General features: G+C 37.9%; 1 protein-coding gene across 4 annotated transcripts in view; it reads left to right on the forward strand.

Moving 5' to 3' along the window:
- The first annotated feature begins 1,637 nt into the window (after nt 1-1,637).
- LOC130916069 (C-myc promoter-binding protein-like) overlaps nt 1,638-16,381 on the forward strand; it is a 90,287-nt gene continuing 75,543 nt past the window's right edge. For 2 of the 4 annotated variants that reach the window (XM_057836471.1, XM_057836462.1), the window contains exon 1: nt 1,639-2,316. The gene's annotated coding sequence lies outside the window, so the exon portion shown is untranslated. Of the gene's footprint in view, nt 2,317-16,381 lie in introns of all 4 variants that reach the window. The other 2 variants (XM_057836456.1, XM_057836481.1) reach the window with 2 other exon arrangements.

Consider the following 16,381-nt stretch of genomic DNA (forward strand, 5'->3'; position numbering starts at 1 on the left):
TCTCGATACAGCGATATATCGCGATATTTTGCAACCCGATGGGTTATCGATATGCTCCCGCCAAGTATCGATACTTTTATTTAACATATTGGCCATACAATGGAGTATGGATGCTGTAAACTGCTCATTGTTTGTTGAGCAATTCCTTGGCGGTCCACTAGGGGCGCTCAGAAGTGGCGGTGAGGGTAAAGTGCGCACAAGTTGTCTAGAGAAGGAGAGGTAGCTCCAAGTGGGTTGAAAAAATAAAAAAGCTCCGTGAGAACGGTGGAGGAAAAAATGAGAAAAATATTGCTACAAATCACACATGGGGACACATTTTAGATTTTACACCAACAAGATAGGAAGTAAGGTGAACAAGGACTTTGCTGTATGCAAGAATTGTCTAAGAAAAATAAGTTTCACTGGGAGCTGGTGACGTAGTGGACACCGGAGTTTGTGAGCTTCGCTTTCATCACTTGAGGTAAGAAAGTTTTGCAATGTAATTGACTTTTTAATTTACATGTATTATTTTGATGACATTTGATGTTGAATGATATAAAATAAACCAGGACCCTAAACTGGATAAAAATGAATATCGAACAAGCCCACATGAATTTACCGATTTATTTGATATTATTTCAGAACCACTTTCCATCTAGTTTACTACACAAACTGTTATTACTGTCATTTTGATACAATAAGCTATAAAAATGGTTTGAATAGGTTCCAAGATATATAAAGTGATGTGCATGATAATTAATGTAGCCTACATATTAAAAATAGGTATTTATTGAATTTTTAATTTCTATACATTCAATTCATATATTTTTTTAATTCAATACTTCCAACACAAAAAAAATCAGGATTTCAACTCAAACACTATGAAGTAGCTAATATTTTTTGTTTTATTTTGTCGTTTTTAAGGTGAGGAAGACTGACTGAGCAAGTCTGACATCTTAAATGCTGAAGCAGATGGCGGAAGTGCTCAAACCAAGCAACAAAGGTCATATACAAAGAAAAGACCCACCAATTTTATCATTGCCCCACTCCAAGCTCAACTGCTGACACCTACGGCACTTTTTATTTATTTTTTATTTTTTTAAAGATTTAAAACTTTAAAAAAATTAAGGGTGCCCGTCATCATGATCTCTCAAAGTGATATCAGTGGTCGTGGTTTGTTTCCTCTATATAAGCAGGGGCACAATTTGCAGTAGATTTATATTTTACAGCAATGTTGCACAGAAAAGGTGTCACTGTTTAATAAATGACTTAAACAGTATTTTTTCTATTTTTTTTTTTTAAATCGTTTCAACAGTTGTATCGTAGAATGTCATGTATCTCATTTCTGACCAATATATCGATAATCGCTGTATCGTGATATAATCGTTATCGTGAGCCTTGTATCGTGAATCGTATCGTATCGTGAGGTCCCCTGAGGTTCCCACTCCTAGTATATATGTATATAATATACTGTATATATATTATAAAACTACCAGTCTTTGTTAGCTGTTTGTGAAGTATTATGCTTGTACACTACGTTCACTTACATCCTGTGTATCTTCTGGGGGCTATGCCTCCCCTGTTCTTAAAACCTAATGATCAATGGCATTCTAATTTCTCACCCAGGTCTGTTTAAGTGAATTGGATGTCTATAGTCATCAATGGCAGACAACAATATTTTTAAAATAAATTGTGTTGTTGGGCCTTATTTCTGTATTCATTCAGTTGAATATGATTGTTTTTAAATTACATTTTATTAATGCATATGATAATTTATTCATAAAAACATAAATAACATAATATTATTAGTATATGGTGTATAATGGATGATATACTGTATAATACAAGTTTGTTTTTTTTAAGGTAACAGTCACTTGCCTTACAAAAAGTGAATTAGAACATAGAAGTTAAGTACAACCTACTTATGTACACAAAATTGAGCGTTTTATTTGGCCTTTATTTTCTTTTAGCTTTGATCCAAAATTTCCAGGTTGAAAATGAGGAAATTCTCCTCGTAAGAAAACAATAAGGTCAGCGTCAGGTGTGCGCGCTCATGTGCGCCTGCGGACGCGTATGTACGTGCGCGCGCACGCGCCGGACAGCGGATTCTTGCCATCACAACCAAAATGGCGGCTGAGCGGACAGCCGGTTCGGCTCGGTGCGGTGACTGACAGAACAGCGGACACGTTTCGCTTGGTTGGACTCAGCAGTCACATTACGGGACCATTGATTGAACTGACTCACAGAAAGGTGGCTACCGCAAACATGCAGTGGCGCCGGTAGATGACACCCGACGAATCTGCGCCCGAAGGACTAAAAATATCGCTTGCAACTGGGGTAAGTAGGGAATGATGAATCTTTCGAGTGCAGCTGCTGCCTGTTTTCTTGAACAGAATTGCCGTGAAGCTGGTGCACCATCTTTGCCTTCTGCCTTCCGCGTGTCATTGCTCAAGACAATTGTAGTGTCCTCCTGGCTGAGTATCGAACGTATGTCTTGCTTTCCTCCCTAGCTTGCAGGTCAGAACTGGATGTGCCACAGGTTGTTGCAATCCACGCCAAATGCTTAACTCACCTGAGCCAGTTACTTTGAATACCAGTCACTTATTAGAATAGGCACCCTCTCTGACATGTTTACCTCCTCTGCTTGTTGTGGTGCTATAAATACCTCAGAAACAGTGTATTTATATGTTTGAAATTCACTCCAAAAGAAAGAGCAAAGAGAGAGTCCTAGGTTTGTGCTGTAACCTAAAGACTACCAACACCAGTGTGATTGTAGTAATGGCTTGGCTTTGATATTCCATTTTTTTATCCATAAATTTTAAACATGATGCATACACGCATAGCTGTCTTATGCACAATCCTATGAAGATGCACTAATGGTAGTAGCGCGGCTTACTCAAGTTGTTATGCAACTAGTATATCCAGCCTTTGTCAATCTATCGCTGAGCAAGACATGTAACTAAAAGTTGCTATTGGTCCTGTGTCATCAATGTGTGAAAGATATGATCACTTTGCTGCCACGGTCGCAAGGAAAGTGACAGTTGCAAAGTGTTTGCATGGAATGTCGAACAGCATTGCAACAAATATTTTGTCAAAACACTCATCGTTGTTGCAATTCATTAAGTTGGGTTTTAAACACAGTCGTGATGGTGTAGCGGAGCATTTGCCTGACTACGGCGTGGGGTCAAGTCCCATTCAGTGGCGGTGTGGTTGTGGGTGTAAATACTTGTCTCTGTGTGTGTGCCCTACAACTGACTAGCGACCAGTTTAGGGTGTATTCCACTTTATGCACAAAGTCAGCTAGGATAAGCTCCAGCACCCCGTGCACTGACAAGGATAAGCGAAGTTGAAAATTGCTGGATGGGTTTTAAACACTAAAAGGGAACCTCAGACTTAAAGACTTGTTGGCTCTAATAAGCTACAATTGTTCTCTTTTATTAAAGGGTATGACAACACCTGGGAAAATGCTAATATTCCATCATTTAATCATAAACGCATGCCTTTTGATTCATATCATACCACTTCGTGTAATTACACACATCGCAACACCAAGAAAATGATAGAAATTTGGATCGATTGTCAAGCTAAAACGACCCGCCCCCGATATCCCGGAAATCTAGCATATTGTGTGCGTGACGTCACTAAAGGAAACAACCGGCTCAGTGCTTAATACTGAATGGCGGCGATGATGGCAGACAATTTTGTTTCTAGTTGCAGCGACGAATCCGACGTAACGAACATTCTTCTAATGGTGACGAGGAGAGTTATGAACCATTCTTTGGTGTTTTGGCTTATCAGTTTGAGCCCAAACGAAAGCCAATGCAGCCTAATGGAAGGATCATTGAGGTGAGCAATCACACTGATGAAACACCGGCAACAACAGCTTGTGTGAAACACTGAATGGTTTGTTTTGCATTTCTTTTTATGAAGCTGATACACCGTGACCGCAAAATAAAGTAATGTATAGAATAATTATCATTTATTGTGCAATCATCGGTTTTTGCTCTGCCACCCGACACAAATATGAATGGGATTAGAGGATTTGTTCTATATATTTTACGAGCGATAATTTATACATGTGTCCAGTCCTATATCCAATGCGTGATATGTTTTTTTATTATAAAAGAGTACTCACTCTGGTCATTTCCCTCCTTTGCTTTGCCTGGGGTGGTGGGGTGGTCTCATCAGAGCCAGTCATCGTTCTCTTTCTTGATATCTCGGGACATTTAGGTGGCTGCGCGGCGTGTAGGTGGCACCGCATCTGCTTTCAGCAGCAATTTCTTAGCAAAACCTGATTTCATTTGTCCATAGTTCGTATAGCTTTCAGGTGTAAAATGCGCACCACACAAAACTGCGCTGGAGGTTGGGTCTGCAAAATTAGCCCTCTTAGCACTGACGAACTTTACTCATTGTCTGCGTAGTCGAGCTCTTTTTCTCGCGTTCGGGAACTCATGGGTACTACATTGCGACAGATGGCTATTTGTACACCACATAGCATGACAGGTTTGAACCATTTTAGCGATTTTTTGATAAAACACGAACGCAACTCTGTCGTCGATAAACAACGATGGCACCTGCCTCGACCTATTGTTTCCTTGTTATGATGTCTCCGCCCCATTCGGCTGTTTCCGGAATACTTTCGGAAATGTTCGTAATTTTCGATCTATTTTCGATAATTGCTCATGAATGGGATTTATTTTTTTGTTAACTTTATTAATATTTGTTATCTTGCCACATAACGGTTCTCTCCAAGCCCCTTAGTGTGTTAATACCCTTTAAAATATGTTATTAGAAACACATATATTATTACCACTGATTGATTTAAAAATCTATGATATTTAGGGCGCCATGTTTTACGCGTGCAATGCACGGTGGGGGTGATGATGCTTTTGGGCTGGACTAGGAGAATAGGTGTGCCAATGTCGTACCTGCATCCAATTCCAGCTCATCAGCAGTGTCATTAAACCGATCCTAGGCGCCTTGCCGAGATATTGACTAGCTGACATTTGACAGTTGGTATATCCCTTCATTGTTAGTTGCATCATTGCCTTGTTTTTTTCATTTGTCTGCCTCTCATCGTGGTTTTCCTTCGGTTTTTTTTTGTTTTTAATAATTGATCCTCACCTACTTTAACGAATACCTTTTGAGTCTCCCTTTTCGCGATCACGTTCTGTTTTTTTTTTTTTTTGGTGTTTTCAACAAACCCTTTTACGCAATCCCTTTGTTATTGTTGTCTGCTTGCCGTCTGAAGTGAGCCACGTTTTTAATTCCGTGGTCAAGCGAGCCGCACTTTCTTTTCAGTTGGGTTTCCCTTCCAGGTTTTACCACACGGAGACAGACGACGCATATGGGTTGCGATTGCTTTATATGGAAAATCATAAGTCAAACATCATGCGGAAGTATAGTCCTGTGATCTTCGCGCTTGTCTGTCGCACAGGAAATACGGGTTCGACTCCCGCTGGAGACCTTCATTTAACTGCTTTAGCTGCTCGCTTTGTGAAATATTGACAGTGCTGTCCTGCTCATAACTTTTCCGCTCGGGTTCAAATTAGAAGGGAAGAACTGACGACATGTTTATGTATCTAAAGAGGGATACTGTTGTAGCCCGGCAGCGGCGCGCAGTGACGTCACCACCCAGAGTGGATTGCGTTGTCAACAACAACGTTAACCTACTAGTTAAACTAAATTTACAAATTTTATTAAAACGAAAACATTAAGAGGGGTTTTAATATCAAATTAGTAACTCATACTAACATTTATCTTTTAAGAATTACATATCTTTCTATCTGTGGTTCCCTTTAAGTATCAAAATTCTATACCTTTTGATTTCTAGTTTTGACGGGATTATAGTGTTCCTTTGAAATTAACAAGACAACACATTTATCATGTCCATATGCCAATGGAAAGAACATACTTTAAATATACATTAGAAAGAAAAAACTTAATTTTTCGGATGTGTAAAAGTTGAGAATGACGTAAATGAAAGCCACCATTTCCAGGAAATAACCGCTCAACATGAGGGCAGACATTTTATCAATGTTGGTACTATTTTAGCCATTAAAATTGAGTATTCCACATTACCCATTCTTTTTTGTTATGTCATTTATGGTCAAAATCACATGCACATGTGCTCCAGTTTGTCAATGCATATCATTTATACCCAAATGATGCCACAAAATGGCTGCTGAATAGATGGTATAACAAGAGATAGCCCAAAATTTTACTCAAGAGTAGTGTTATTTCTAAATATTATTACTCAAGTAAAAGTAGTCATCCAAACATTTACCTAAGTACAAGTAAAAAAGGGATTCATACAAAAGAATCCTCAAGTAATGAGTAACATTGTGAGTAACTGCTTACTGCGTTCGATTCATGTATTTATTATTTAAATAATGGTATATTTTTTTATCAGCACAATTTCATCTTTATGAACTGTTATTATTATATTGTAATATAGCACATTGGTCCCCAAATTTCTTTGTACCACAGATCCGTATGATATAGGCCTTTTTTTTCATGGAACGGCAATGTGTGGTAGAAAATTACAGGAAATACTAATATAAAATAACACTACGGGGCAAAAAAACAAATATTAATTGTAGGGACAATGTCACTCACCTTATGCTTAATCAACTTTTTTTTAACAGCAGCCTCTCCTAAAACCTGACGGCAAATATCCTTGGTCGCAAGCATAATGAGTTCTTCTCCAATCGTGAAAGGTTTCTTGGCTTTTTTGTACAAAATGGCATATAAAATGTAGTTTTCAAAACACCTTCAAATTTGATTAATATTGCTTGGTAATTTCAACAAAGCCTTTCATTTTGTCAGCTATACATGGGGAATGCCCCTTCCTACTGGCTTACAAATTTACTATAAGTTTTATTTTCATTACAAACCATAAACGTTAAAAGCTCATGTGAATTTATTTGATCTGGAAGATTTTAGAAGCCTTTCGGTTTAGTTATTAAGTATCATTGTTAGGAGTGGGAACCTCAGGGCACCTCACGATACGATACGATTCGCGATACAAGGCTCACGATAACGATTATCTCACTATATCAAGATACAGCGATTATCGATATATTGGTCAGAAATTTGATACATGATATTCTACGATATAGCTGTTGAAAGGGAAAAAAAACATATTTCAAAATAGAAAAAGTACTGTTTAAGTCATTTACTAAACAGTGACACCTTTTCTGTGCAACATTGCTGTAAAATATGAATCAACTGCAAATTGTGTACCTGCACATATAGAGGAAAAAACAAACCACAACCACTGATATCTCTTGGAGAGATCATGATGAATGGCACCATTAATTTCTTTAAAGTTTTAAATCTTTAGAAAAAAAAATAACAGTGCTGTAGTTTTCAGTCAGCAGTTGAGCTTGGAGTGGGGCAATGATAAAATTGGTGGGTCTTTTCTTCGTATATGACCTTTGTTGCCAAAAGCATTGATTTGAGCACTTCCCCAATCTGCTTCAGCATTTGAGATGTCGCACTTGGTCAGTCGCATTCTTCTTCGTCTTAAAAACAACAAAATAAAACAAAAAATATTAGTTACTTAATAGCTTTTGAGTTGAAATCCTGATTTTGTGTGTGTGTGTGTGTGTTTTGGAAGTATTGAGTGAATTTAAAAAATATGAATTGAATGTGTAGAAATTAAAAATGCAATAATTACCTATTTTTAATATGTAGACTACATTAATTATCATGCACATCACCTTATATATCTTGGAAGCTATTCAAACCATTTTTTATAGCTTATTGCGTCAAAATGGCAGTAATAACAGTTTGTGTAGTGAAGTAGATGGAAAGTGGTTCTCAAATAGTATCAAATAAATCAGTAAATTCATATAGGCTTGTTCGATATTCATTTTCATCCAATTTAGGGTCCTGGTTTATTTTATATCACTCAACACCAAATGCCATCAAAATAATACATGTAAATTAAAAAATCAATTACATGGTAAAACTTTCTTACCTCAAGTGATGAAAGCGAAGCAGTGAAGAAATCAGTGTCCACTTTGTCACCAGCTGCCAGTAGGGCTGGGCGATATGGCCTTAAACATGTATCACGATAAATTGAGCAGATTTATCTCGATAACGATAAATGACGATAAATTCGCCCAAGCGGACTGTTATATAATTTGAAAATCTGAATCAATGCATGAAATACAGATTAACTATTTCTTGTTGATTTATTTACCAGCATTCAATTTGATATACTGTATTTAACAATTGTACATGCAGTCTAAACATTAAATTTATAAAAATTAGGGCTGTCAAAATTATCGCGTTAACTGGCGTTAATTAATTTTTTTAATTAATCACGTTAAAATATTTGACGCAATTAACGCACTTGCCCAGCTCAGACATATTTAAATGTCACTAGAGTGAAAGGCCCACCTGTTAATTGTGTTTTGCGGAGTTTTGCTGCCCTCTGCTGGCGTTTGGGTGCGACTGATTTTATAGTGTAAGTAATTATTGCCATCAACAATGGCGGGCTACTAGTTTATTTTTTGATTGAAAATTTAACAAATTTTATTAAAACGAAAACATTAAGAGGGGTTTTAATATAAAATTTCTATAACTGATTTAGAACTGATTTATTGTTATAATAAACAAATACAGTCCTTATGTACCGCATGTTGAAAATATATATCCATCTTGCGTCTTATCTTTCCATTCCAACAATAATTTAGAGAAAAATATGGCATATTATATAGATGGTTTGAATTGCGATTAAATGCGATTAATTACGATTAATTAATTTTTAAGCTGTAATTAACTCGATTAAAAATTTTAATCGTTTGACAGCCCTAATAAAAATGTATTGTAAGCAATAAGAATTCAAGTATGAACATTTATAACAGCGTGTATGACTTGAACAATGTACATTGTCAAAATCAATATGCCTGTGCAAACATGTAATTGCAACACAAATGACTTGCAGCTTGAACAGTACACTTCAAAAAGACAACTTATTGTTAATGGCTGCTGTGATATAATTATTAAATACAAGTGTTTACTTTATGGTTTAAGGGTCCCACCCCCCCCCCCCCCCCCCCAGTGCATTTTTTCATAAATGCACGCACAATAAAAATAGCTGGGGCCATTTCTCGGTCATTATAAGTTTCGCCATTGGATTGTACTTTATGCAGAATTCTTTACCATCACAAAAGCTATCAGAGGAATCACACACACAGACAGATACAAAATAACGCCACATAGTAATTGCTAGATGCAGTCCGTGCCTAATCCACTCATTAAGTTCAGCCGTTTCGACAAGGTTAGAGCCTCTATCCGACTCCATAACGTTCATTTGTAGCGTTAGCCGCTAGCTAGCGTTAGCCTGGCTACCAGTAGAAAGCACTGAAAGCACCATCTCCGGAAATCGTGAGAACAAAGGAGGACAGCGGGTGAAAGCCCGTCTGGATGCCACCAAGAGTCTACTAAATGTCGGTTGAAAGTTTGGTGAACCTCCCTTAAGCCACACTCCATCACGTTTTGCTTGTAGCGTTAGCGTTAGCTTACCGGGCTTTTGTTTGATTGGCTTCCTGATGATCACGTGACTCCCTACCTAAGCACATTCACTGCTTTCTTAAAGGGGAATGAACATAGACGAACAACACATAATCAAAGCGGGCTGAAAAGACTATTTTCTTGTTTTATTAATTTACCGAATTTACCGACATGGTCAAAATTACGTCGGTCATCATTAAGAATTTCGGTGACGGTAAATTTTCGGTTTACCGCCCTGCTCTAGCTGCCAGTGAACCTTATTTTTGTTAGACAATTCTTAAATACAGCAAAGTCCTTGTTCACTTTACTTCCTTTCTTGTTGGTGTAAAATCTAAAGTGTGTCCACATGTGTGATTTGTAGCAATATTTTTGTCACTTTTTCCTCCACCGTTCCCACGAAGCTTTTTTTTCAACCCACTTGGTGCTTCCTCTCTTCCTTTCTAGATAACTTGTGCGCACTTTACCTTCACCGCCACTCTTGAGCGCCCCTAATGGACCGCCAAGGAATTGCTCAACAAACATTGAGCAGTTTACAGCATCCAATGGCCAATATGTCAAATAAAGTTATCGATACTTGGCGGGAGCATATCGACAACCGATTGCAAAATATCGCAATATATCGCTGTATCGAGATATTGTTCCACTCTCTATCACTGTAGCCTTCTTGGCTTTTTAATACAATTTTGATAACTTATTACTACTAACTAGAGGGGAGACAAAATGGTAATATATCATGATATTTTGTATCCCAAAAGTTTATCGAAACGCTCCTGCCAAAAATCGATATATCGTTTTAAAAAGGTGTCACTGTTTAAAAAGTTGTTACCAAAATTATCCACTAGGGTAGTGTCTCTGTTAAATCAATGGCTGCCATTGACGGTGCTAGATTTCCAATCCATTTAGACTGGGAGGGGCGAATGAACAATTGTTCATTCGAAACCAGAACATTCAGAGCTAGTCTTCCGCATTTGGGGGGCATTTACAGGTAACTCTGGGCGATGAAACGATTACAATAATTATCATCATATAAGTGTTGTTAACAGAAATAATAACGTTTCATAAAAGTCGATAGATTTTAACTGTAATTACACCACCCGAATACCGGAGAGAAAGGGGGCGCTGATGTGACATGAACGCTTGCTCTGACAATAATCAGCACAGGAGGGAACCTTGTAACCTGTTACAGAGTAGTATCAAAGCCTGGTGCTATTGATACTTTTTTTCTGGCCCCTAACCTTTAAAGCAATGGCTTTCTTGTTCTTTTGTTACATTTTTTAAACTGAAAATGTTCTTTTGCCGATTTATTTTGTTGACATTGTCAGACACCTTAAGACTTCATGCACAAAAGGCTTTAACATGTTGCGGAGTGTAAATTTAAATTAGTTTAGTCTATTTTTGGTTATTTCCAATTTTTGGCATTGCATGTCTATCTCAGATTTTGCGCAATGTTGTGCATTTTGATTACCTCATACGTAATGTGCATTTGATTAACTCATGTGCAATGTTCGGAATTTTGTCAACTTTTAATTTTGTGCAATGTTCCTCATATTTGTGAAATGCTGTGTAGTTTGTCATCATGTATGCATCTTTGTTCTCACATTAAAGATTGGTTAAAGCAGAATCTGGTTTTGTCAGTTTCTCCCACTCAAAATGGATTGGACGTCTATAGTCGTCAATGAGTAAAATGCGCAATAACTTTCATGAGCTATATACACGGTAGTTTTGGATCGCTATTAAAACTCGTCGTTGTACATTAAAAATCATTTATCCCCAAATTTCAATACAGTTTTCCTATTTGTTTCAAACAAATCTTTTTTAGCGTATATATACTGTATAAGCTTGGAGTTAAATGCTTTACAATGGACGGTGATAATACGATATTGAAAGGCTGAATAGTCATTTACTGATTTACTGATGTACTGATTTCTCGCTTCGACCTGTTGAATAAATTGCAGCACTTCTTGTAGTGTCCTTTCACATTAAAGGGTATGAAAACGCAAAGGGGGTGTGAGACATCAATAGAACCGTTATGTGCCACGATAACAAATATTGATAAAGTTAACAAAAAAATCAATCACATTAATGAGCAATTATCGAAAATAGATCGAAAATGACGAACATTTCCGAAAGTGTTCCGGAAACAGCCGAATGGGGCGGGGACATCATAACAAGGAAACAAAAGGTCGAGGCAGGTGCCATCGTTGTTTATCGACGAGAGAGTTGCGTTCGTGTTTTATCAAAAAATCGCTAAAATGGTTCAAACCTGTCATGCTATGTGGTTTACAAATAGACATTTGTCGCAATGTAGTACCCATGAGTTCCCGAACGCGAGAAAAAGAGCTGGACTACGCAGACAATGAGTAAAGTTCGTCAGTGCTAAGAGGGCTAATTTTGCAGACCCAGCCTCCGGCACTGTTTTGTGTGGTGCGCATTTTACACCTGAAAGCTATACGAACTATGGGCAAATGAAATCAGGTTTTGCTAAGAAATTGCTGCTGAAAGCAGATGCGGTGCCCGGTGAAAGAGGACGATGACTGGCTCTGATGAGACCACCTCACCACCCCAGGCAAAGCAAAGGAGAGAAATGACCAGAGTGAGTACTCTTATATAATTAAAAAACATGTCACGCATTGGATATAGGACTGGACACATGTATAAATTATCGCTCATAAAATATATAGAACAAATCCTCTAATCCCATTCATATTTGTGTCGGTTGGCAGAGCGAAACCGATGATAGCATATTAAATGATAATTATTCTATACATTATTTTGCGGTCACGGTGTATCAGCTTCACAAAAAGAAATGCAAAACAAACCATTCGGTGATTCTGTTGCCGCCGGTGTTTCATCAGTGTGATTGCTCCCCTCAATGATCCTTTCATTAGGCTGCATTGGCTTTCGTTTAGGCTCAAATTGATAACCCAAAACACCAAAGAAAGGTTCATAACTCTCCTCGTCACCATTAGAAGAATGTTCGTTACGTCGGATTCGTCGCTGCAAATAGAAACAAAATTGTCCGCCATCATCGCCGCCAATCAGTACTAAGCACTGAGCCGGTTGTTTCCCTATAGTGACGTCACGCACACAGTATGCTAGATTTCCGGCATCTCGGGGGCGGGTCCTTTTAGCTTGACAATCGACCTAATTTCTATCATTTTCTTGGTGTTGGGATGTGTGTAATTACACGAAGTGGCATGATATGAATTCAAAAGGCATGCGTTGATGGATAAATGATGGAATATTAGCATTTCCCCAGGTGTTGTCATACCCTTTAATGCACCGACTTTTGACAGTTCAGTACATTTGGATGAAAAAAAAAACACTTGTGAGCAGTCTTATTATGTGACATAAATCCCCAAATTAATACAATAATTTGGAAAGAGTTGGGGGATAAACTTGCAACGATGCCTTTATCTCTTCGAACCTGAACTGATAACTATAATTGGTTAGAGCTGCTTAAAACTAACAAATGTACACATTCATACTGTAAAAACATCTGTGGACACAACTGCGCCACAACAAACCCTGTTTTGGTCTCTTAATTTGTTAGTGTTAGTGTCAGGCGCAAGAATGTAAACAGGAAGGTTTGTTTTTTGGACAAATGAGCTAAACATCTTTAAAACGTACACTGTAATCCTGGAGGCAGAAGACCCTGACAACTCTATGTAGGTTTTGCCATACACAAACAAAAATCCACACAAGTAGAACAAACATAAACGCCTGCTGGAGTAGTGCAGAGTGACACTGTTTGAAAGGTCGATGGCTCTGAAACCTGATCTTATGTTCTAAGATCAGCAGTCAGACTTAAGGATCAATACTTTTGATATTTAAGTTGTTTGAGGTACAGTGTATTTGCATTATAATATCAGAAAGGAAAGCAGTATTGATTAGCAGATACACACAAGTAGTAGCGTGACAATCTCCACGCAGCAAAAGAAAGTTAATATGTCAGTTAGATATTGACAGATGGCATCAAAATCTATTGGTGGTAGCCCACCACTGTTGTGTGGGTCAACACTGCCGCTTGCCTTTTTTTTTTTAAAGTTGCCTTTATTAACATAGCTCTGATAACAATCAATTTCGCTTAGCCTGGAGACAAAATGTCCATGACTTCAAAAGACATTTTGAAATATCTTTGAAGTTTACAGGGAGTGCGGTTTCTATCATACTCCTGCCTAGTGCAAGATGGTATCCGTTACACCCACCACCCTCTAAAAACCATTCTACCAATCCAGGTCACCACGGAACCGATGCAACCTCTTTTCCTTTGTTGGTGGTGAGCTTCCATCCACAAATTATGCATACAACCTAAGCAAAGCAAAATGTTTTGCAGATGAGGATATTTCTAATTGGATATAGGTTATATAAATTTTAAAAAAGCGATTGTTCCTGTGCCAATTTTACCCAACTGTTTAGTAAAAAATATTTGGTGCATGAAAAGTATATAACACTGTAGGTTTAGAAGTGCTTCTTTTGTATTTGTATAGATGGGTACACAGTATTGATAATTCAATTTTTTTCCCGGTACATTGGAAAATATTCAAAATAATTTGAAATAATTACGCTCAAGGTGTCTGTTTCATTGTGAAAGTACTTTTTTCTTTTTTTTTTTTATTCCATGCCTCACAGAGAAGAATATTGCAGCCTACAATGGTATGAAAAAGTATCTGAACCTTTTGAAATTTCTCACATACATTTCTCCATAAAATCACCATCAAATGTGACCTGATCTTTTGTCAAAATTGCACAGATGAAAAAACAGTGTCTACTTTAACTAAAACCACCCAACATTTATAGATGTTCATATTTTAACTTTTTTTAGGCTTTTGCACTCTTGGTGTGCCCGGTGTTCTGTCAAATTTTCCACCCGATCAGAAATTGCAACTTTGTGTTAAAAATAGCCGCGAATACAACGACTACAAAGTAAACACTACAAACTTTCTTTAAATAAATGACTATTCACGTTTGGTCATTGATAGGCATGTAAAAAGCTCTCCTCATGCACATTAGCTGCACGTTAGCTGCACAACAACTGCAGCCGCCCTCCTCCTGGGAACGAGCTGTAAATTGCTCTCCGCCGGGCAGTTTGCCGATCGGCGAAGCCAATCGACAACCCAGTCGTCATGTGAAATGATCCGGGCTAGTTATGTGTGACTTTCTGCTTCAAAGATTTTGAAACATCACTCTTTTTGGGTTAGCATGTCGGCTAGCTGTCAAGACTCTTGGTTTGTTTACATTCTCCGAAGCCAGGGAAGGGAAATGACATAAGCCCGATTTAGATGTCATAAAATATCGTTCGGGAGGTGCGACAGTAAAGGTGAAGTCGACAGTTTTGACCATTATGGAGTAATTTTGCCATGTCCTCCTGAATAAGTGAATTTTTATTATTTCATATTCCATTTAGCACACGACTGTTATTTGTCATGACCATGCCATTTATTTAGCAATTAGGGAAAAATACTTGGATGAAAAGAATATCCTGTAAAAATATTGGCGTAGAGAGACAGAAACAATGACATTTTGCAGCTCTCTTCGTCGTGTTTTCCTCGTTGTGAATAATTCCCCCTCAATGGGCTGACTGGTCCTTCTCAAGCCATTTATTTAGCTATTGGGGAAAAATACTTGGATAAAAAGAATATCCTGTAAAAATATTGGAGTAGAGAGACTGAAACAATGACATTTTGCGTCTCTCTTCGTCGCGTTTTCCTCGTTCTGAGTAATTCCCCCTCAATGGGCTGACTGGTCCTTCTCAAGCCATTTATTTAGCTATTGGAGAAAAATACTTCGATAAAAAGAATATCCTGTAAAAATATTGGAGTAGAGAGACTGAAAAAATGACATTTTGCGGCTCTCTTCGTCGCGTTTTCCTCATTGTGAATAATTCCCCCTCAATGGGCTGCATACTAAATCAGATGACATTGTGACTCCGCTGACGTCATCCACCTGTTGGGGACGCTAGAGCGTGGCTAACCGGCAGATTAAAAGACTAATTTCTCGTCCTCTGTGCTTTGCTAAATTGTTGTATATAGTCAAATCGTCTAAAAATAGGATTCTAATTCACATAATAATCCTATTTAAGACTTTTTTTTCTCCTGTCGTACGCACTTTAAGTACAAAGCTCAAGCTGTAATGTTGAGCAAGAAAGCAGCATGAAGGGAGGGTGAGAAGCTGTACAATTATGAAGCAGAAAAACAAATATATTTTTTAAAAATTCAAAACACTATCCTTTTTGCTCGATTTCGATCCTCTGAAAAATGGCGCGATCAGCCCGATTTCCGATCACGTGATTGGATCGGGACATCCCTAGTTGTGTGTCTCAATTTTATTTGAAACATGTTTAGGTGTACTATGCAGCGAACTTTTTGTCACTCACCGGCTGTGTCATTCGTGCTAGCAGCGGCAAATCAAATGAAATGGCAGTCATTTTTTAAACCTGACAAAATTACTGATAGTACATGTGTGAGTGGGTGAAACATTTACTCGCACTGCCTTAAATTTTGGCCATCAAATGTGGCCATTCAGGGGCAGTCCAGAACACTGAGTGAGATGAATTAATCATTGGTAATTAATTTGGTGAAACTTGATCTTGTTTTGCTGTAGTAATGGTCTTGAAGCAGTGAAGGCCTAATTGATTCATTTACTGTAAGTGGCAGCTACTACTTTAACTTTAAACATCCCTCTGATTCAGTGGAAGCACTCTGCGACTTTGTTTGCCATGACTTTGTCTGGAAGATGTGAATAAAAAAGGGAGGGAAATCTAATGACAGATGCTGGACTTTATTTGGCATTGATTGGAGGCCCTTTAAATGCTGGCAAAGTGTGTGGTAGTGACTCTCATTTAACACGAGTTTGGATGTGATTGGTGAGTTCTAAA

The sequence above is a fragment of the Corythoichthys intestinalis genome, chromosome 1 (assembly GCF_030265065.1).
Source record: "Corythoichthys intestinalis isolate RoL2023-P3 chromosome 1, ASM3026506v1, whole genome shotgun sequence".
In the NCBI taxonomy this organism is placed as follows: Eukaryota; Metazoa; Chordata; class Actinopteri; order Syngnathiformes; family Syngnathidae; genus Corythoichthys; species Corythoichthys intestinalis.